Source organism: Mobula birostris, chromosome 4 (genome assembly GCF_030028105.1).
Source record: "Mobula birostris isolate sMobBir1 chromosome 4, sMobBir1.hap1, whole genome shotgun sequence".
NCBI classification, from domain to species: domain Eukaryota; kingdom Metazoa; phylum Chordata; class Chondrichthyes; order Myliobatiformes; family Myliobatidae; genus Mobula; species Mobula birostris.
In genome coordinates this window covers 15,506,298-15,530,656 of record NC_092373.1, presented here as the reverse complement: position 1 = coordinate 15,530,656, position 24,359 = coordinate 15,506,298, and the positions used below count along the sequence as shown (strand labels likewise).

The window sequence follows — 24,359 nt, the reverse complement described above, 5'->3', positions numbered from 1 at the left end:
GTACAGCTGCCATAAAGCTAACAAATTTCACGACATATGCCGGTGGTATTAAACCTAATTCTGAATTCTGCACTCGAAGATTTCGCCCGGCACTCTATTCTCTCACCGGTTGAATGTGCTTCTATTTTAACCTTTTCCTGCCAAAACGGACAATGTTACATTTTCCTACAGTATAATCTATTTGTCAGATTTTTACCTACCTTTTTATATTACTAATATTAACCATGTATATTAGTTTGTATCTCAATCTTTGAGTCATCAGCAATTTTATATTCATCTAGCTTGTAAAACAGTAAAGACTCGAACATTAATCCTTGGGCAGATCATTTTTATATCGTACCCAAATGTAAATACTAAAAAGAAAAACAGGCTGAAGATCGGAGAGAATATAAAGGTAGAGGAAATGTGATAAAAGAGCAGTACTTTAAACTAGAGTGTACAATAAAAGGAGCCGAAAACATTTAAAAAGTAGATGTCATGAATGAATTAAGCGCCACCGATCAAGGACAATGTTTTATAAGAGAAAAAAAAATTTGGTGACAAGTCAGAAGCCCTATACTGATTATGTTAAAATCACGTTTGAGGAGAATCGATCTTATTGTAACTACGTTTTTTTTTTGTTAAACTTCACTGAATACTTCCGGTTTGATTGTCATCGGAGCTGAAATGTCAGGGAACGCGGTGTGGCGCTTACAGTCACGCCCCATGAGATGTAAAGAGGAAGAACGGGCTGACTGAGAGAACCCTGCGGAATTGTCCAGAGAAGAGAGAGGAAGAGAGCTCGGACTAGGATTCGAGTTTCCGTCGATACGAACCCAGACTCTCCTTCCAAGAAACCACCAGTAGCATCACTAGTTTTCTCCATCTCCTAAGGAATGCGTTGGATCATTTGCTGAATATCTTGTGGAAGGTAAATTTGATAGCGTATGATGCGGTTATAATTGCACCTCTTTAGAACTTGCTCCTCTCTGATGAAAGATCTTCGACCTGGCACATTAATGGTCTCACATTGCATACAGAGGTTTAGCTGCTCATTACGCTGCTAGCGTTGAGAGCAGCAGTGGAAGCCCTCCATCTCGGCGGCGTTCAGCAGCTATCCCTCGGTTTACTGCAAGTCCCGAGTGGAGTGTCAGGAAAACGGTCGCACTCAGATGTAAAAGGGTTCTTCATTGCTGTTTCCGTGACATTTCTTTACAAGTCAGGTTTGTTAGCCCTGGGCTACACCCCCGAACCTGGAAGACTCGTAGTTTGGCCTCTACCTTTTAACCTGTTCGGCATGGGTGACCCTACCAAAAGCCAAAGCATAAAATCCTGATTTCAACCGGCATAGCTCTCTGGACGGTTATCCGGTTTGCTTCCAGTTCCTTGTGCTGGAGAGGACAGGAACAGGGAGATAGGGGATCTGAATGTATGGCTGAGGAGCTGGTGCGGGGAGCAGGGATTTAGATTTTAGACCACTGGGATCTGTTTGGGGGTGAGGATGATTTGTACAAGAGGGACGGGTTGCACCTTAACAGGCGGGGGACCAGCATTCTCGCAGGCAGGTTTGCCACTGCTATACTGGTGTGTTTAAACTAAGTGGCGGGGGGGGGGGGGTAGAGATGAACTGGAAATATAAGGATGGAGTTAAAGGGAAAGAGAATAAGAAAAGTTAAGAAAGACAACAGAATTAACGGGACAGAAAGCTCAGGAAGGGATCGGAGAGTACGGTCAAGTGCAATAGGAACCGATGTGAAAAGTGAGGGGAGTAATGGATTAAAAGTATTATATATGAATGCACGAAGTATAAGAAATAAAGTGAATGAGCTTGAGGCTCAGTTGGAAATTGGCAAATATGATGTTGTAGGAATAACAGAGACATGGCTGCAAGAGGACCAGGGCTGGGAAATGAATATTCAGGGATATACATCCCATCGAAAGGACAGACAAGTGGGCAGAGGGGGTAGGGTGTCTCTGTTGGTGAGGAATGAATTTCAGTCCCTTGCGAGGGGGGACATAGAATCAGGAGATGTAGAGTCAGTATGGATAGAACTGAGAAACTGCAAGGGCAAAAAGACCCTGATGGGAGTTATCTACAGGCCCCCCAAACAGTAGCCTGGATATAGGGTACAAGTTGAATCAAGAGTTAAAATTGGCATGTAGCAAAGGTAATGCTACGGTTGTTATGGGGGATTTCAACATGCAGGTAGACTGGGAAAATCAGGTCGGTACTGGACCCCAAGAAAGGGAGTTTGTGGAGTGCCTCCGAGATGGATTCTTAGAGCAGCTTGTACTGGAGCCTACCAGGGAGAAGGCAATTCTGGATCTGGTGTTGTGCAATGAACCGGATTTGATAAGGGAACTTGAGGTAAGGGAGCCATTAGGAGGTAGTGACCATAATATGATAAGTTTTAATCTACAATTTGAGAGGGAGAAGGGAAAATTGGAAGTGTCAGTATTACAGTTGAACAAAGGGGACTATGGAGCCATGAGGGAGGAGCTGGCCAAAGTTGACTGGAAAGATACCCTAGCAGGGATGACAGTGGAACAACAATGGCAGGTATTTCTGGGAATAATACAGAAGGTGCAGGATCAGTTCATTCCAAAGAGGAAGAAAGATCCTAAGGGGAGTAAGGGGCGACCATGGCTCAAGAAGGAAGTTAAGGACAGTATAAAAATAAAAGAGAAGAAGTATAACATAGCAAAGATGAGCGGGAAGCCAGAGGATTGGGAAACTTTTAAAGAGCAACAGAAGATAACTAAAAAGGCAATATGGGGAGAAAAGATGAGGTATGAATGTAAGCTAGCCAAGAATATAAAGGAGGATAGTAAAAGCTTCTTTAGGTATGTGAAGGGGTAAAAATTAGTTAAGACCAAAGTTGGGCCCTTGATGACAGAAACAGGTGAATTTATTATGGGGAACAAAGAAATGGCAGACAAGTTGAACAGGTACTTTGGATCTGTCTTCACTAGGGAAGACACAAATAATCTCCCAGATGTAATAGTGGCCAGAGGACCTAGGGTAACGGAGGAACTGAAGGAAATTCACATTAGGCAGAAAATGGTGTTGGATAGACTGATGGGACTGAAGGCTGATAAATCCCCAGGGCCTGATGGTCTGCATCCCAGGGTACTTAAGGAGGTGCTCTAGAAATCGTGGACACATTGGTAATTATTTTCCAATGTTCTGACGGAATATTCCCCAAGCTGCTCCACGAGGCGAGGGAAGAGATTGCTGTGCCTCTAGCTAGGACCTTTATGTCCTCGTTGTCCACGGGAATGGTACCGGAGGATTGGAGGGAGATGAATGTTGTCCCCATGTTCAAAAAAGGTAGTAAGGATTGTCTGAGTAATTATAGACCAGTGAGCCTTACGTCTGTGGTGGGAAAGCTGTTGGAAAAGATTCTTAGAGATAGGATCTATGGGCATTTAGAGAATCATGGTCTGATCAGGGACAGTCAGCATGGCTTTGTGAAGGGCAGATTATGTCTAACAAGCCTGATAGAGTTCTTTGAGGAGGTGACCAGGCATATAGATGAGGGTAGTGTAGTGGATGTGATCTATATGGATTTTAGTAAGGCATTTGACAAGGTTCCACACAGAAGGCTTATTCAGAAAGTCAGGAGGCATGGGATCCAGGGAAGTTTGGCCAGCTGGATTCAGAATTGGCTTGCCTGCAGAAGGCAGAGGGTCGTGGTGGAGGGAGTACATTCAGATTGGAGGATTATCCCACAAGGATCTGTTCTGGGACCTCTACTTTTCATGATTTTTATTAACGACCTGGATGTGGGGGTAGAAGGGTGGGTTGACAAGTTTGCAGATGACACAAAGGTTGGTGGTGTTGTAGATAGTGTAGAGGATTGTCAAAGATTGCAGAGAGACATTGGTAGGATGCAGAAGTGGGCTGAGAAGTGGCAGATGGAATTCAACCCGGAGAAGTGTGAGGTGGTACACTTTGGAAGGACAAACTCCAAGGCAGAGTACAAAGTAAATGGCGGGATACTTGGTAGTGTGGAGGAGCAGAGGGATCTGGGGGTACATGTCCGCAGATCCCTGAAAGGTACCTCACAGGTAGATAGGGTAGTTAAGAAAGCTTATGGGGTGTTAGCTTTCATAAGTCTAAGGATAGAGTTTAAGAGTCACGATGTAATGACACAGCTCTATAAAACTCTGATTCGGCCACACTTGGATTACTGTGTCCAGTTCTGGAAGGATGTGGAAGCATTGGAAAGGGTACAGAGGAGATTTACCATGATGCTGCGTGGTTTAGAGAGTATGCATTATGATCAGAGATTAAGGGAGCTAGGGCTTTACTCTTTGGAGAGAAGGAGGATAAGAGGAGACATGATAGATGTGTACAAGATAATAAGAGGAATAGATAGAGTGGATAGCCAGTGGCTCTTCCCAAGGTGCCACTGCTCAATACAAGAGGACATGGCTTTAAGGTAAGGGGTGGGAAGTTCAAGGGGGATATTAGAGGAAGGTTTTTTACTCAGAGTGGTTGGTGTGTGGAATGCACTGCCTGAGTCAGTGGTGGAGACAGATACACTAGTGAAGTTTAAGAGTCAACTAGACAGGTATATGGAGGAATTTAAGGTGGGGGGGGGGTTATATGGGAGGCAGGGTTTGAGGGTTGGCACAACATTGTGGGCCGAAGGGCCTGTAATGTACTGTACTATTCTATATTCTATAGATTCACGATCTGTTCCTGAGGATTGGAGGGTAGCTAATGTTATCCCACTTTTTAAGAAAGGAGGGAGCAAGAAAGCAGGGAATTATAGACCAGTTAGCCTGACATCAGTGGTGGGGAAGATTGCTGGAGTCAATTGTAAAAGATGAAATAACGGCATATTTGGATAGCAGTGGCAGGATCGGTCCGAGTCAGCATGGATTTACGAAGGGGAAATCGTGCTTGACTAATCTTCTGGAATTTTTTGAGGATGTAACTATGAAAATGGACAAGGGAGATCCAGTGGATGTAGTGTACCTGGACTTTCAGAAAGCCTTTGATAAGGTCCCACATAGGAGATTAGTGGGGAAAATTGGAGCACATGGTATTGGGGGTAGGGTACTAATATGAATAGAAAATTGGTTGGCAGACAGGAAACAAAGAGTAGGGACTAATGGGTCCTTTTCAGAATGGCAGGCAGTGACTAGTGGGGTACCGCAAGGCTCGGTGCTGGGACTGCAGCTATTTACAATATACATTAATGATTTAGAAGAATGGATTAAAAGCAACATTAGCAAATTTGCAGATAACACAAAGCTGAGTGGCAGTGTGAAACGTGAGGAGGAAGTTATGGGAATGCAGGGTGACTTGGACAGTTTGGGTGAGTGGACAGATGCATGGCAGATGCAGTTTAATATGGGTAAATGTGAGGTTATCCACTTTGGTGGCAAGAACAGGAAGGCAGATTACTATCTGAATGGTGTCAAGTTAGGAAAAGGGGAAGTACAACGAGATCTAGGTGTCCTTGTTCATCAGTCACTGAAATTAAGCATGCAGGTACACCAGGCAGTGAAGAAAGCTAATGGCATGTTGGCCTTCATAACAAGGGGAATTGAGTATAGGAGCAAAGAGGTCCTTCTGCAGCTGTACAGGGCCCTGGTGAGACCACACCTGGAGTATTGTGTAGAGTTTTGGTCTCCAAATTTGAGGAAGGATATTCTAGCTATTGAGGGAGTGCAGCGTAGGTTCACGAGGTTAATTCCTGGGATGGCGAGACTGTCATATGTTGAAAGTTTGGAGCTACCGGGCTTGTATACACTGGAATTTAGAAGGATGAGAGGGGATCTGATTGAAACATATTCGATTATTAAGGGATCAGACACGCTAGAGGCAGGAAATATGTTCCCGATGTTGGGGGAGTCCAGAAGCAGGGGCCACTGTTTAAGAATAAGGGGTAGGCCATTTAGAACGGAGTTGAGGAAAAACTTTTTCACCCAGAGAAGTTGTGGATCTGTAGAATGCTCTGCCTCAGAAGGCAGTGGAGGCCAATTTTCTGGAGGCTTTCAAGAGTTAGATAGAGCTCTTAATGATAGTGGAGTCAAGGGATATGAGGAGAAGGCAGGAACGGGGTACTGATTTTGGATAATCAGCCATGATCGCAGTGAATGGTGGTGCTGGCTCGAAGGGCTAAATGACCTACTGCTGCACCTATTGTCTATTGAGGCACATAAGCCTAAAACCACAAGGTTGGGTTGTTGTCCTCTTGGATGATTGCATACAGAGTGTCTTGAGGAATTTTCTAATGCTTTTTCAGATTCCCAGTATTTTCATTGTTTTGAGTTTTGCGTTTCCAATGAAGTCCACCTTGCCGAGCTGGTTGATAAAGGGAGCTGATCGATACAGGTCAAATGTCCTTCAACACTTTGCACCCTGTACACACTGTAAATGCAGATGCGAGATGTTGAGTTGAAAGAGAAACAAATTCAGGTGAACTATCCGGACAGGAATGTTTGCAATTCTTGATGCAGTTCAGGACAGTCTGGAGAACTCGTCTACTAAGGCATTACAGGCGGAACTAAGAAATAAGAAAGGACTGACCGCAATAATGTGGGCAATATTACAGACCATTCAATAGTCCGGTGGATTTAGAGAAACAAATTTGTAGAGAAATTTGCAGATTGTTGTAAGAAACATAACATTGTTATAGTAGGTGATTTTAACTTCCTACATATTGACTGGGGATCCCATACTACCAAAGGGCTGGATAGGATGGAGTTTATCAAATGGGGGACTTCCGGTAGCGCTCATGGAGTGAAGTCGTGTTCTTGACTTGCTCCATTACCTATGAGTTTTTCTTCTTATGATCAGCTATATTTTAATTAACCATTAAGGCATCGACTTTTACAATACTTTGAAACAAATTGGGCTCTTCGATAATCGGATGTTTTTAAGGTCTGCTATGTCTAAGAATGGAAAAAACGGGAAGGACGGCAAACCTCTGGGTAGACCGAAAGGTACCGATTTCCCTCCGACTGAACCACCGGTGACTTTGAAAGCTATATCAGAGCTAATTCAAAGGGAAATTTCAACCTCTATTACGGAGCTGATTCGTGAGGAAATTTCAATTAATTTCCAGAAAATTGCCGATTCAATCGAGAAGATCAAATGTGTTCAGGATAGTTTCGTGTAGCAGTATGTACAAGTGCCAACCAGAGAGTATGTTATACTGGATCTGCAATGAGAGAACGAGACAGGGCAGGAGACAGAAGTTTGCATAAGGAAACATGTTGAAACAGCTGATCATACTGCTATTAGTTTGGAAGTAAATACAGAAGAAGATAAGTTTGATCCATGGCTTGAGATTTCAAATTGGAGAAAGGCCAATTTTGATGGTATTGGGAATGATCTGGCAAATGTGGATTGGGACAGGCTGTTTTCTGGCAATGGTGTACTTGGTAAGTGGGAGGCTCTCAAAGGCAAAATTTTCAGAGTACAACTCTTGTAGGTACTTTTCAGACTAAAAGGTAAGGATAACCTTGGTTTTTAAAAGATATTAAGGGCCTGGTTAAGAGAAAACAGAAGTTCATAGCAGGTATAGACATGCAGAAACAAATTATGGCTTATGATGTATAAGAAATGCAAGAGAACACTTAAGAAAGAAATCAGGAGGGCTAAAAGAAGGCATGAAGTTGCTCAAGCAAAGAAGGTGAAGAAATATTGACAGATATGTTAAGAGCAAAAGGATTGCAACCGACAAAATCGGTCCTCTGGGAGATCAAAAATGGTAGTTCATATGTGGAGCAAAAGCAGGTGGGGGAAGTCTTAAACAAAGAAAATCTGCAGATGCTGGATATCTGAGCAACACACACACAATGCTGGAGGAACTCAGCGGGTCAGGCAGCATCAAGGCAGAATAGTTCATGTTTCGAGCTGAGACCCACACTTTCCACAGTTCTCCAGCCCTTTATCTCTTTCACCAATTGACTTCCCAGCTCTTCACTTCACCAGCCCCACTCCCAGTTTCACCTATCACCTACTACCTTATATTTCTTCCTCCCCTCCGGCACCTTCTTACCCTGACGTCTCATCTTTATACTCCAGTCCTGATGAAAGGGAATTGCCCGAAACGTCGACTGTTTATTCTTTTCCATAGATGCTGCCTGACCTGCTGAGTTCCGGCAGCATTTTGTGGTGTTGGGGGTGGTCTTAAATACATTTTTAGAACCTGTATTTACTCAGTAGATGGACACAGAGTCTATATAAGTGAGGCAAAGTGACATCAACCTCATGGACCCTGTAGAGATTACAGTCATAGTCATAGTCGTAGTCATAGTCATACTTTATTGATCCCGGGGGAAATTGGTTTTCGTTACAGTTGCACCATAAATAATAAATAGTAATAGAACCATAAATAGTTAAATAGTAATATGTAAATTATGCCAGTAAATTATGAAATAAGTCCAGGACCAGCCTATTGGCTCAGGGTGTCTGACCCTCCAAAGGAGGAGTTGTAAAGTTTGATGGCCACAGGCAGGAATGACTTCCTATGACACTCTGTGTTGCATCTCGGTGGAATGAGTCTCTGGCTGAATGTACTCCTGTGCCCACCCAGTACATTATGTAGTGGATGGGAGACATTGACCAAGATGGCATGCAACTTAGACAGCATCCTCTTTTCAGACACCACCGTGAGAGAGTCCAGTTCCATCCCCACAACATCACTGGCCTTACGAATGAGTTTGTTGACTCTGTTGGTGTCTGCTACCCTCAGCCTGCTGCCCCAGCACACGACAGCAAACATGATAGCACTGGCCACCACAGACTCGTAGAACGTCCTCAGCATTGTCCGGCAGATGTTAAAGGACCTCAGTCTCCTCCACAGGAAGAGGTGTTTGCTATCCTGAGGCAAATGGGGGTAGATAAATCCCCAGGGCCTGACAAGTGTTCCCTTGGACCCTGTGGGAGGCAAGTGCAGAAATTGCTGGAGCCCAGCAGAGATATTTAAATGATCTTTAGTGACAGGAAAGGTACGAGAGGACTGGAGGATAGTCAATGTTGTTCTGCTGTTTAATAAAGGTTCTGAACATAATCCAGGAAATTGCAGGCTAGTGCGTCTGACATCGGTTGTGGGAAAGTTATTGGAAGGTATTCTAAGGAACCGGATATATATTTATAAATAAAGTCCTTCATGGGAAGTTGGTTTTGAATTGAATTGATTTTATTTCTTTCATCCTTCACATACACGAGGAGTAAAAATCTTTACATTACATCTCCGTCTGAATGTGCAATGTGCAAGTTATAATAATTTGTAATAAATAGTATGTACAGTAAGATATACATCAGAATAATCAATATAGCTTAGAAATACAATTGTGTCAATGTGAATTAATCAGTCTGATGGCCTGGTGGAAGAAGCTGTCCGGAAACCTGTTGGTCCTGGTTTTAATGCTGCAGTACTATTTCACAGATGGTAGCAGCTAGGACAGTTTGTGGTTGGGGTGACTCGAGTCCCCAATGATCCTTCGAGCGCTTTTTACATACCTGTCACTGTAAATGTCCTGAATAGTGGGAAGTTCACATCCACAGATGCGCTGGTCTGTCTGCACCACTCTTTGCAGAGTCCTGCAATTGAGGAAAGTACAGTTCCCATACCAGGCAGTGATGTAGCCAGTCAGATTGCTCTCAACTGTGCCCCTGTAGAAAGTCCTTGGGATTTGGGGACTCAAGCTGAACTTCTTTAACTGTCTGAGGTGAAAGAGGCGCTGTTATGCTTTTTTCACCACACAGCCGCTATGTACAGACCAAGTGAGGTCCTCTCTGATGTGTATACAGAAGAACTGAAAGCTGTTCACCCTCTCAAACCCAGATCCATTGATGTCAATAAGGATGAGCCTGTCTCCATTCCTCCTGTAATCCACAACCAGCTCCTTTGTTTTTGAGACATTGAGGGAGAGGTTGTTTTCTTGACACCACAGTGTCAGGGTGATGACTTCTTCTCTGCAGGCTGCCTCATTATTATTTGAGATAAGGCCAATCAATGTAATATCATCTGCACATTTAATTAGCAGATTGGAGCTGTGGGTGGTGACACTGTCATGGGTATACAGAGAGTAAAGGAAGGGGCTTAGGACACAGCTTTTTTTTTTTTTTTTTTTTTTTTTTCAAAATTCTTTATTACAAATGTCGGTGCTATACAATATTTACAAACCCAGTGAATAACACATTTACTACACTACAAACAGACAATACATGTTAAACCAATATATTGCCATCCTCGTCAATGATGGCATTTACACCCCGCGGAGCCCAACGGTCCCGGAACATCTCGACGGTCGCCGTGGACTGTGCGTATTCCTTTTCAATGTTCACCCGGGCTCGAACATACCCCCTAAACATAGCCAGGCAGTCCGCCCTAGGACACAGCTTTGGGGAATTCCTGTGTTGAGGGTCAGCGGGGCAGAGGTGAGGGAGCCCACTCTTATCACCTATTGGTCAAGATGGTTCAGTCACTTCTCATTCAAGACGAGGTAGTAAATTGAATTAGACATTGCCTTTGTGGGAAAGGCCAGGGAGTGGTAGTAGATGGTTACCTCTCTGACTGGAGGTCTGGGACTAGTGATGAGCCACAGGAATGGGTGCTGGGTGTGTTATTGTTTGTCATCTACATCAATGATCTAGATCATAATGAAGTTGACTGGCTCAGTAAATTTGCGGATGACACCAAGCTTGGGGGTGTAGTGGACAGCAAGGAAGGGTATTGCGGCTTACAGGGGGATCTGGATCAGCTGGAAAAATAGGCTTGAAAATGGCAGCTGGAATTTGATGCAGATAAGGCAAGGTATACAGTAGGGCCATCCAGGGTAGGTCCCACCCAGTGAAAGGTAGGGCACTGAGGATTGTGGTAGGTCAAAGGGATCTGGGAATACAGGTCTCAAGATCATTGAAAGTGGTATCACAGCTGGAAAGGGTCATGAGGAAAGCTTTTGGCATATTGGCCTTCATAAATCAACGTATTGAGTACAGGAGATGTGATGTTATGTTGAAGTTGAATAAGACGTTGGTGAGGTCTAATTTGGAAAATTGTGTGCAGTTTTGGTCACTTACCCACAGGAAGGATTAGATTAGATTAGATTCAACTTTATTGTCATTGTGCCGAGTACAGATGCAAAGCCAATGAAATGCAGTTAGCATCTAACCAGAAATGCAAAGAATAGTGTTATTTACAAAATAGCTATGAATAAAAAGTAAGTGCTACAGCACACAAATATAAAAGTACTGAGACAGTACAATATGGGTGCAATACTGCTTAGCGCTGTGATGTGAGGTTCAGCAGGGTCACAGCCTCAGGGAAGAAGCTCTTCCTGTGCCTGCTGGTGTGGGAGCGGAGGCTCCTGTAGCGCCTACTGGATGGGAGGAGAGTAAGAAGTCCATGGTCATCCTTGATAATGCTTTTCACCCTGCCCAGGCAGCGTTTATGGTAGATGTTCTCAAAGGTGGGCAATTTGGTACCGATAATCCGCTGGGCAGTTTTCACCACATGCTGGAGTGCTTTGCAGTCCAATATGGGACAATTGCCATACCACACTGAGACGCAGTTGGTGAGTATGCTCTCAATGGTACAGTAGTAAAAGTCAGTCAGTATCCTGGGACAGAGGTGAGCTTTCTTGATGCTCCGCAGGAAATAAAGGCGCTTTTTGATCAGGATGGAGGAGCTCAGGGACCAGGTGAGATCGTCGGAAATGTAGACGCCAAGGAATTTGAAGCTTGATACACGCTCCACTACAACTCCGTTGATGTAGATGGGGATGTGAGTGTGACTCCTGGCATGCCTGAAGTCCACAATGATCTCCATGGTCTTCTCTGGGTGTTAAGGGCCAGGTTGTTATTGGCACACCACCCGGCCAGGTGCTGGACCTCTTCCCTGTAAGCCGTCTCATCATTCCCTCTGATCAGGGCAACCACCGTGGTGTTGTCTGCGAACTTGATTATGGAACTAGAACCATGTACAGGAACGCAGTCATAGGTGAAAAGGGAGTACAGAAGAGGGCTCATCACACAGCCTTGAGGCACGCCTGTGTTCAGGGTGAGAGTAGAGGACGAAAGGTTGTATAACTTAACTGATTGGGGTCTGTTAGTCAGAAAGTCCAAGGTCCAATTGCAGAGGGATGAGCTGATACCAAGCTGGCGAAGTTTGGCAATCAGCTTGGAGGTGATGTAAACAAGATTGAAAAAGTATGGAGACATGTCTGGATGACCAAAGTTATAAGGAAAGACTGAATAGATTAGGACTTTACTCCTTAGAATGTAAGACCATAAGCAGAAGTCGGCCATTCGGCCCATCGAGTCTACTCCGCCATTTTATCATGAGCTGATCCATTCTCCCATTTAGTCCCACTCCCCCGCCTTCTCACCATAACCTTTGATGCCCTGGCTACTCAGATACCTATCAATCTCTGCCTTAAATACACCCAATGACTTGGCCTCCACTGCCGCCCGTGGCAACAAATCCCATAGATTCACCACCCTCTGACTAAAAAAATTTCTTTGCATTTCTGTTCTGAATGGGCGCCCTTCAATCCTTAAGTCATGCCCTGTCGTACTAGACTCCCCCATCATGGGAAACAACTTTGCCACATCCACTCTGTCCATGCCTTTTAACATTCGAAATGTTTCTATGAGGTCTCCCCTCATTCTTCTAAACTCCAAGGAATACAGTCCAAGAGCGGACAAACGTTCCTCATATGTTAACCCTATGTAGAAGATTGAGAGGAGATTTGATGGAGGTATACAAAATTATGAGGGATATAGATAGGGTAAATGCAAGCAGGCTTTTTCCGCTGAGGTTGGGTAAAACTACAACCTGATGTCATGGGTTAAGGGTGAACTGTGAAGAGTTTAAGGGGAACATGAGGAGAAACTTCTTCACTCTGAGGGTCGTGAGTGTCTGGAAAGAACTGCCAGCATAAGCGGTGCATGTGATCTTGATTTCAATGTATAGGCTACATTTGGATAGGTACATGGATATTAGGGGTATGGAGGTGCAGGTCGACGGGAGAAGGCAGTTTAAATGGTTTCAGCATGGACTAGATGAGCTGAAGGGTCTGTTTCTGTGCTGTACTTCTCTACCATTGCATGGGTCTTAATTTGTTAGATTCCCCAGAGCAAATGTAGATACAGGCAATGAATGAGTTATAATATCTCTGTGAAAAGGGGAACTCCAATTACCCACTTATACAGTTTTGATGCAAAGACAACAAACGTTGTCCACCCATCCAATTCAGATTCAGGATCAGGTCAGTACTCACTGTCTGATATGACATATAGTCACCGATTCACCACAGAAGTAGGCTCTTCTGTCCATCTATTCCATGCCAAGCTGTTATGCTGCCTAGTTCCGTAGATCTGGACCCATACCATAGCCCTCCATACCCCTCCAATCCATGTACCTATCCAGATTTCTCTTAAATTCTGAAATCGTCCCTGAATCCTCCACCTCTGCTGACAGCTGATTCCACACTCACACCGCCCTTTAACTGAAGAGGTTCCCCCTCACGTTCCCCTAAAACATTTCATCTTTCACCGTTAATCCATGACCGCTAGCTCTAGTCTTATGAAATGTTTTGCACCACTACAACAAGGCATAAATATTACTATGTTACAAAATAAATAAACGATAAAAAAATGGAAACAATGAGGAAGTATTCATGGATTTGTGGACTTTTCAGAAATCTGATTATAGAAAATAGAACATTACAGCATAGTACAAGCCCATCAATCCACAATGTTGTGCTCAACATTTTTTATTTATCCTAAGATCGACCTAACTGTTCCTTCCTACATAGCCCTCCATTTTTCTATCATCCATATGCCTATCTATGTGCCTCTTAAATGTCCCTATCCACTACCCCTGGCTGGGCATTCCATGCACCCCCCCACTCTCTGTGTAAAGAACCTATCTCTGATAACCCTCCTACAGTATACTTTCCTCCAATCACCTTACAATTCTGACCCTCCAGTAGATTGTTTATAAAAACATAGAAAACCTACAGCACAACACATGCCCTTCGGCCCACAAAGCTGTGCCAAACATGTCCATACCTTAGAAATTACCTAGGGTTAGCCATAGCCCTCTATTTATCTGAACTCCATGAATCTGTCCAGGAGTCTCTTAAAAGACCCTATCATATCCGCCTCCACCACCAGTAGTCCATTCCATGCACTCACCACTCTCTGTGTAAAAAAACTTACCCCTGACATCTCCTCTGTACCTACTTCCAGGCACCTTAAAACTGTGCCTTCTCATACTAGCCATTTCAGCCCTGGGAAAAAGCCTCTGACTATCCACACGATGAATGCCTCTCATCATTTTATACACCTCTATCAGGTCACCTCTCATCCTCCATCACTCCAAGGAAAAAAGAATGAGTTCACTCAACCTATTATCATAAGGTATGCTCCCCAATCCAGGCAACATCCTTGTAAATCTCCTCTGCACCCTTACTATGGTTTCCACATCCTTCCTGTAGTGAGGCGACCAGAACTGAGCACAGTACTCTAAGTGGGGTCTGACCAAGGTCCTACAAAGCTGCAACATTACCCCTCGGCTCCTAAACTCAATCCCACAATTGATGAAGGCCAATGCATCATATGCTTTCTTAACCACAGATTCAAGCTGTGCAGTATCCTATGGACTTGAACCCCAAGATCCTTCTGATCCTCCACACTGCCAAGAGTCTTACTATTAATACTATATTCTGCCATTGTATTTGACCTACCGAAATGAACCACTTACACTTATCTGGGTTGAACTCTATCTGCCACTTCTCAGCCCAGTTTTGCATCCTATCAATGATAGCCCTCACACTATCCACAACACCCCCAACCTTTGTGTCATCAGCAAATTTACTAACCCATCCCTCCACTTCCTCATCGAGAACATTTATAAAAATCACGAAGAGTAAGGGTCCCAGAACAGATCTCTGAGGCACACTGCTGGTCACAGACCTTCATGCAAAATATGACCCATCAACAACCACTCTTTGCCTTCTATGGGCAAGCCAGTTCTGGATCCACAAAGCAATGTCCCCTTGGATCCCATGCCTCTTTACTTTCTCAATAAGCCTTACATAGGGGTACCTTGTCAAATGCCTTGCTGAAATCCATACACAAAACATCTACTGCTCTACCTTCATCAATGTGTTTAGTCACATGCTCAAAAAATTCAGCGAGGCTCGTAAGGTACAACCTGCCTTTGACAAAACCATGCTGACTATCCCTAATCATATTATGCCTCTTCAAATGTTCATAAATCCTGCTTCTCAGGATCTTCTCCATCAACTTACCAACCACTGAAGTAAGACTCACTGGTCTATAATTTCCTGGGCTATCTCTACTCCCTTTCTTGAATAAGGGAACAACATCTGCAACCCTCCAATCCTCCGGAACTTCTTCCGTCCCCATTGATAATGCAAAGATCATCGCCAGAGGCTCAGCAATCTCCTCCCTCGCCTCCCACAGTAGCCTGGGGTACCTCCCGTCCAGTCCCAGTGACTTATCCAACTTGATACTTTCCAAAAACTCCAGCACATCCTCTTTCTTAGTATTTACATGCTGAAGCCTTTCAGTCCCCTATAAGTCATCCCTACAATCGCCAAAATCCTTTTCCATAGTGAATACTGAAGCAAAGTTCTCATTAAGTACCTTTGCTATCTCCTTCGGTTCCATATACACTTTTTCACTGTCACTCCTGATTGGTCCTATTCTCTCACGTCTTATCCTCTCGCTCTTCACATTTTTGAGGTATGCCTTGGGGTTTTCCTTAATCCTGTCTGCCAAGGCCTTCTCATGGTCCCTTCTGGCTCTCCTAATTTCTTTTTTAAGCTCCTTCCAGCTAGTCTTATAATTTTCTGGATCTCTATCATAACCTAGGTTTTGAACCTTTTCTAAGCTCTTCTTTTCTTCTTGACTAGATTTACAACAGCCTTTGTACTCCATGGTTCCTGTACCCAACCATCCTTTCCCTGTCTCATTGGAACGTACCAGTGCAGAACTCCACGCAAGTATCTCCTGAACGTTTGCCACATTTCTTCCGTACATTTCCCTGAGAACATCTGTTCCCAACTTATGCTTCCAAGTTCATGCCTGATAACTTCATATTTCCCCTTACTCCAATTAAACGCTTTCCTAACTTATGTGTTCCTATCCCTCTCCAATGCTATGGTAAAGGAGATAGGATTGTGATCATTATCTCCAAAATGCTCTCCCACTGAAAGATCTGATACCTGATTAGGTTCATTTCCCAATACCAAATCAAGTACAGCCTCTCCTCTTGTGGGCTTATCTACATATTGTGTCAAGAAACCTTCCTGAACACACCTAACAAGCTCCACCCCATCTAAACCCCTTGCTCCAGGGACATGCCAATCAATATTTGGGAAAATGAAATCTCTCACCATGACAAAAGTGTTATTATTACAACTTTCCAGAATTTCTTTCCCTATCTGCTCCTCGATGTCCCTGTTACTATTGGGTGGTCTATAAAAAACACCCAGTAGAGTTATTGACCCCTTCCTGTTCCTAACTTCCACCCACAGAGACTCCGTAGACAATCCCTCCACGTCTTCCTCCTTTTTTGTAGCCATGACACTATCTCTGATCAACAGTGCCACACCCCCACCTCTTTTGCCTGCCCCCCTGTCCTTTCTGAAACATCTAAAGCCTGGCACTCTAAGTAATCATTCCTGCCCCTGAGCCATCCTAGTCTCTGTAATGGCCACAACGTCATAGATCCAAGTACTGATCCACACTCTATGCTCATCTACTTTGTTCATAATACTCCTTACATTAAAATAGATACATCTCAAACCATCGGTTTGAGCGTGTCACTTTTCTATCACCTGTCTATCCTCCCTCTTTCACTGTCTCTAAGCTTTCTCTATTTGTGAGCCAACTGCCTCTTCCTTCGTCATTTCAGTTTGGTTCCCACTCCCCAGCAATCCTGGTTTAAACTCTCCCCAATAGCCTTAGCAATCCTCCCCGCAAGGATATTAGTCCCCCGGGATTCAAGTGCAACCTGTCCATTTTGTACAGGTCACTCCTGCCCCAAAAGAGGTCCCAATGATCCAGGAATCTGAATCCCTGCTTCCTGCTCCAATTCCTCAGCCACGCATTTATCTTCCACCTCACTCTATTCCTATACACACTGTTACGTGGCACAGGCAGTAATCCGGAGAATACTACCTTAGTGGCCCTGCTTCACAACTTCCTTCCTAACTCCCTGTAGTCTGCTTTCAGGACTTCCTCCCTTTTCCTGCCTATGTCGTTGGTACCAATATGTACCATGACCTCTGACTGTTCTCCTTCCCACTTCAGGATATCGTGGATGCGACCAGAAACATCCCGGACCCTGGCACCTCGGAGGCAAACTGCCATCCGCGCTTCTTTCCTGTGTCCACAGAATCGCCTGTCTGACCCCCTAACTATAGAGTCTCCTATCCCTGCTGCCATCCTCTTCCTTTCCCTACCCTTCTGAGCCACAGGGCCAGACTCTGTGCCAGAGGTACGGCCACTGTTGCTTCCTTTTGTAGGCCATCCCCCCCCAACAGTACTCAAGCAGGAGTACTTATTGTCAAGGGGTACAGCCACAGGGGTGCTCACTATCCTCTGACTCCTGCCTTTCCCCCTTCTGTTACCCACTTACCTGTCTCCCGAGGCCCCAGTGTGACTACCTGCCTTTAGCTCCTCTCTATCACCTCCTCACTTACTCTGATCAGACAAAGGTCATCGAGCTGCATCTCTAGTTCCCTAACGAGGTCCCTTTAGATTATGTTGATCTAGATTCCAGCTTCTTCTGTCCCTTGATTGACTTTCAATGAGCCCATCCTGTCAAACTTCTGAACTGTACTTTATGGTCATACCTAGTTACATTGCCAGGTTAAAGGGCCAAGTTGAGTAATCCTAGCAGTGTGTGCAATTCTAGTTGCCCTATTATGGGAAGGGTGTGGAGGCGTTGGAAATGGTGCAGAAGCAGGCTGGATTCCTGAGCTTCGAGAAGAGATTGGGCCACCTGTATGATCCTAAGACCATAAGGCATAAGAGCAGAATTAGGTGTGGTCTACCATTCCATCATGGCCGATTTATTATCCCTCTCAACCTCATTCTCTTGCCTCCTCACCATTACTTTTGACACCCTCACTAATCAAGGCCCTAGCAATTTACGCTTTAAATATACTTTAAATATAATATGACTTGGCCTTCACAGCATCCTTTGGCAATGGATTTCACAAATTCACTACCCGCTGGCTAAAGAAGTTCCTTCTCATCTCTGTTCCAAGCCAGCACATGTTTTCTTAGGTAAGAGTCCCAAAACTGCTCACAATGTTCCAAGTGCAGTCTGACCAATGCCTTATAAAACCTCAGTAATTCACCCTTACTGGTATATTCTAGTTCTCTCAAAATTAATGCTAATATTGTATATGCCTTCCTTACCACCGACTCACCCTGCAAGTTATCCTTCCTCCAGAAGGACTCTCAAGTCCCTTTGTACCTCTGATTTTTTAATTTTCTCCCCATTTAGAAAATACCCTATGTCTTCATTCCTTCTATGAAAGTGCATGCCCATATATTTCCCTACATAATATTCCATCTGCTACTTCTTTTCCCATTCTCCCAATCTGTCTAAGTCCTTCTGCAGACTCCCTGCTTCCTTAACATTACTTGCCCCTTCACCTACCTTCATATCATCTGTAAACTTGGCCACAAAGTCATGAATTCCGAAATTCATCCGAACACCAACCCCTACGTATACAGGGAAGCCAACCAGAAGAGGCCCCCTTTATTCCCACTCCTTGCCTCCTGCCAGTTAGCCATGTTATCCATTCTATCCATGCTAGTGTGTTTCCTGTAATACCTGCTTATCTTGTTTAACAGCCTCATGTGCGACACCTTGCAAAGGCCTTCTGAAATTCAAAGTAAACAACACCCACCAATTCTCCTTTGTCGCTCTTACTTGTTATTTCTTTAATGAATTCCAAAAGATTTGTCTGACAAGATTTCCTCCGAGGGAAACCATGCTGACTTTGGCCTATTTTAGCATGTGCCTCCAAGTACCCCAAAACCGCATCCTTGAAAATGGACTCCAACATCTTCTCAACCACTGAAGTTGGGCTAACTGGCCTACAATTTCCTTTCTGCTGCCTCTCTTCCTTCTTAAAGAATGGAATGATGTTTGCAATTTTCCAGTCCTCCAGAACCAATCCAGAATCTAGTGATTCTTGAAAGATCATTACCAATACCTCCCCAATCTCTTCAGCACCTCTTTCAGAACCCTGGGTGTATTCTGTCTCATTTTGGTTACTTAGCTATCCTAAGGCTTGGGCGAAAACAGCTGTAGGCGCTAGTTTTAATAAGGTGTTCTTTTCCTCTGTTAGTGCATATGTAGCTAGTGCGCTGATAATTGAGCCAGATTTAGTGATATGTTCCCTGTCTGAGATGTGGTAACTTTAGGAGACCTCCCGACTCCCTGATAAACACATCTGCATGAAGTGCACCGAGCTGCAGCTCTTTAGAGACTGTGTTATGGAACTGGAACTGCAGCTCGATGACCTTTGGCTGATACGGGAGAATGTGGAGGAGATAGATAGGAGCTACAGGGAGATAGTCATCCATAAGTTGAAGGACGCACATAATCAGTATACTGCTTTGGATACTGTTGTGTGTGAATGTGGGGGGGTGGTGGCGTACCTGGAAGAAACCGCAATGAGCAGATCTCTGGCCGTGAGTCTGACTCTGTAGCTCAGAAGGGAATGGCAGAGTACAGTTGTGACAGGTGATTACATAGTTAGAGGAGCAGACAGGCGATTCAATGGATATGAAAAAGACACCTGGATGGTACTTTGCCTTCCGTAGTTCCAGGGTCAGGGATGTCTTAGATTAGGTCCATTCTAATCAGAAAGACTGACCAGAAGTCGGCCATTCGGCCCATCGAGTCTGCTCCTCCATTTTATCATGAGCCGATCCATTCTCCCAATCCCCCGCCTTCTCACCATAACCTTTGATGCCCTGGCTACTCAGATACCTATCAATCTCTGCCTTAAATACACCCAATGTCTTGGCCTCCACTGCCGCCCATGGCAACAAATTCCATAGATTCACTACCCTCTGGCTAAAAAAATTTCTTCGCATCTCTGTTCTGAATGGGCGCCCTTCAATCCTTAAGTCATGCCCTCTCGTACGAGACTCCCCCACCATGGGAAACAATTTTGCCACATCCACTCTGTCCATGCCTTTCAACACTCGAAATGTTTCTATGAGGTCTCCCCTCATTCTTCTAAACCCTAGGAATACAATCCAAGAGTGGACAAACATTCCTCATACGTTAACCCTCTCATTACTGGAATCATTCTAGTGAATCTTCTCTGAACCCTCTCCAACGTCAGCACATCCTTTCTTAAATAAGGAGCCCAAAAATGCCCACAGTACTCCAATTGAGGTCTTACCAGTGCCTTATAGAGCCTCAACATCACATCCCTGCTCCTATACTCTATGCCAACATTGCATTTGCCTTCTTCACCACTGCTCAACCTGGAGGTTAACCCTAAAGGTATCCTGCACGAGGACTTCCAAGTCCTGTTGCATCTCAGAACTTTGAATTCTCTCCCCATTTAAATAATAGTCTGCCCGTTTATTTCTTCTGCCAAAGTAACCTCATCCTTGACAATCGACTTCAACAACTTCCCAACCACCGATGTCAAGCTAACAGGTCTATAATTTCCTTTTTGCTTCCTTGCCCCCTTCTTAAATAGCGAAGTGACATTTGCAATCTTCCAGTCCTCCGGAACCATGCCAGAATCTATCAACTTTTGAAAGATCATCGCTAATGCCTCCACAATCTCCACAGCTACTTCCTTCAGAACACGTGGGTGCATTCCATCTGGTCCAGGAGGTTTATCTACCTTTAGACTATTCAGCTTCCTGAGTACTTTCTCTGTCGTAATTGTGACTGTGCACATTTCTCTTCCCTGCCACCCTTGAGTGTCCAGTATACAGCTGATGTCTTCCTCAGTGAAGACTGATGCAAAATACTCATTCAGTTCCTCCACCATCTCCTTATCTCTCACTACAATTTCTCCAGCATCATTTTCTATCGGTCCTATATCTACTCTCACCTGTCTTTTACTCTTTATATACTTGAAAAAGCTTTTAGTATCCTCTTTGATATTATTTGCTAGCTTCCTTTCATAGTTCATCTTTTCCCTCTTAATGACTTTCTCAGTTTCCTTTTGTAAGCTTTTAAAAACTTCCCAATCCTCTGTCTTCCCAATAATTTTTGCTTCCTTGTATGCCCTCTCCTTTGCTTTAACTTTGGCTTTGACTTCTCTTGTCAGCCACTGTTGAATCCTTTTTCCATTAGAAAATTTCTTCTTTTTTGGAATATATTTGTTTTGCACCTTCCTCACCTCTCGCATAAACTCCAGCCACTGCTGCTCTGCCGTCCTTTCCGCCAGTGCTTCTTTCCCAGTCAACTTTGGCCAGTTCCTCTCTCATGCCACAGTAATTTCCTTTACGCCACTGAAATACCGACACATCGGATTTTGGCTTCTCTTTTTCAAATTTCACAGTGAACCCAATCATGTTATGATCACTGTCTCCGAAGGGTTCCTTCACCTGAATCTCTCTAATCTCCTCCGGTTCATTACACAATACCCAATCCAGTACATCCAATCCCCTAGTGGACTCAACAACAAGCTGTTCTAAAAAAGCCATCTCCCAGACATTCTAAAATTCTCTCTCTTGAGATCCAGTGCCGACCTGATTTTCCCAATCCACTCGCATGTTAAAATCCCCCACAATTATCATAACACTGCTCTTCTGACAAGCCTTTTCTATTTCTTGTTGTAATTTGTAGGCCACATCACTGCAGCTGTTTGCAGGCCTGTACATAACTGCCATCAGGGTCCTTTTACCCCTGCGATTTCTTAGCTCAACCCATAAATGTTCTGCACCTTCTGATCCTATGTCACCTCTTTCTAATGATTTAATATCATTTCTTACCAGTAGAGCCTTGCCACCCCCTCTGCCTACTTGCCTATCCTTCCGATACACCGTGTATCCTTGGACGTTCAGCTCCCAGAGACATGCATCCTTTAGCTACGTCTCAGTGATGGCCACAATATCATACCTGCCAATCTGTAGCTGTACGACAAGATCATCCACCTTATTCTTCATGCTGCGTGAATTTAAGTATAACACCTTAAGACCAGTATTTGGTACTTTTTGCTTTGATTGCACTGCAACTCATCCCAATGGCTGCAAATTTGCCCCATCACCTGCCTGTCTTTCCTGACGTCTTTACTGCTCACTATCTTAGATTTATTTCTGCTTTCCCCCTCCTCTGCTCTATCATTCCAGTTCCCATCCCCCTGCCAAATTAGTTTAAACCCTCCCTAACAGCTCTAGTAAATCTTCCCACCAGGATACTGGTCCCCTTCGGGTTCAGGTATGACCCGTCCTTTCTGAACAGGTCATACTTCCCCCAGAAGAGATCCCAATGATCCAAGAATCTGAAGCCCTGCCCCCTGCACCAGTCTCTCAGCCACGCATTCATCTGCCTGATCCTACTATTTTTGCCCTCGCTAGCACGTGGCACAGGTAGCAATCCTGAGATTACTACCCTGAAGGTCCTGCTTCTCAGCTTCCTTCCTAACTCCCGGAAATCTCTCTTCAGTACCTCCTCCCTTTTCCTATCTATGTCATTGGTACCAACATGTACCAAGACAACTGGCTGCTCCCCCTCTCGCTTCTGAACATTCTGGTCCCGATCCGAGACATTCTGTACCCTTGCACATGGGAGGCAACACACCATGCGGGTATCTCTATCTGGCTCACAGAATCTCCTGTCTGTTCCCCTGACTATGGAATCCCCTATGACTACCACATTGCTTTTCTCCCTCTTTCCCTCCTGCACAACAGCGCCAGGCTCAGTGCCAGAGACCTGGTCACCGTGGCTGTCCCCTGTCAGGTCATCCCCCTCAACAGCATCCAAAACGAGATACTTGTTGCCGTGGGGAGCAGCCACAGGGGTGCTCTCCACTATCCAGGCATTTCCCTTCCCTCTCCTGACAGTCACCCAGTTTTCTGACCCCTGTAGCCTAGGGATGACTACCTCCCTGTAGCTCCTGTCTATCACCTCTTCACTTTCCCTAATAAGCTGTAGGTCATCAAGCTGCAGCTTCAGATCCCTAACACAGTCTCTGAGGAGCTGCATCTCGGTGCACCTGGCGCAGATGTGGCCATCAGGGAGGCTGGAGGTCTCCCAGGATTCCCACATCTGACACCCTGAGCAAAGCACTAACCCTGCAGGCAGGCTACCTAATTCTACAGGAATGAAACAGGAAAAATAAGTCTACTCACCCACTTACCTCGCCAAACACACAAACTTTTTAAACCATTAGTTCATACCGTTAGCTGTGTGAGCCCTGCTGTTCCTCTGTCTGTCTGGGCTGATTCGCCAAGGGGCAAAAAAAGAGTTGGTGCCTTGCTCTCGCCTCTTCCCATTACCACATAAGCCCATTGAGCCAAAGCCCTACACTGCTGCTACTCACTCCACTGCCCGCTGTATAGGGTGGTCTCCTTTTTAAACTCTCCGCACTGTCCTGTATACGTCACGCGCCTGCACAGTCTCGTCCTTCTTGTACTCGAAGAAGTGTTTTAGAAATCTGCCTTTCTTCAGAATTCAGCTCTCACGCCACTCTTCTTGTCCCGATCCAAAAGACATGGTAGAGTACATATTGATATCAATGACATACAGTGTCTATAAAAAATATTCACCCCTCCTTCGAAGTTTTCATGTTTTATTGTTTGACAACATTGCATCACAATGGATTTACTTTGGCTTTTCTGATGCGGAACAACAGAAAAATAATCTTTCATGTCAAAGTGAAAAACCAATCTCTGCAAAGTGATCTAAATTAATTACAAATATAAAATGCAAAATAACTGATTGCATAACTGTTTGCCCTCCTTTAATGTGACACACCAAATCATCACTGGTGCAGCCAATTTGTTTGAGAAGGCACATAATTAATTAAACGGAGATCTGTTTTCGGAGATGTGGGTGCAGTAAAGTAATTTCAACAGAATGCAGTAAAAATACCACCTGTATCTGGAAGGTCCAACTGCTGGTGAGTCTATCCTGGCAAAAATTACATCTTAAAGTCAAGAGACCACTCCGAGCAACTGTGTGAGAAAGGTTATTGAAAAGCACAAGCCAGGAGATGGATACAAGAAAATGTCCAAGTCACTGAATATCCCTTTTTCAAGTTTCAAGTCGTCATTTTATATTGTCATTTTGAGCATAACTGCTGGTACAGTACACAGTAAAAACGAGACGATGTTTTTCAGGACCATGGTGCTACATGAACAATACAAAAAC

General features: G+C 44.4%; 1 protein-coding gene across 2 annotated transcripts in view; it reads left to right on the top strand.

The window, feature by feature from the left end:
- The first annotated feature begins 728 nt into the window (after positions 1–728).
- Positions 729–24,359, top strand: part of LOC140196174 (P2Y purinoceptor 1-like) — a 37,555-nt gene continuing 13,924 nt past the window's right edge. For both annotated transcript variants that reach the window (XM_072254935.1, XM_072254934.1), the window contains exon 1: positions 729–910. The gene's annotated coding sequence lies outside the window, so the exon portion shown is untranslated. The remainder of the gene's footprint in view (positions 911–24,359) is intronic.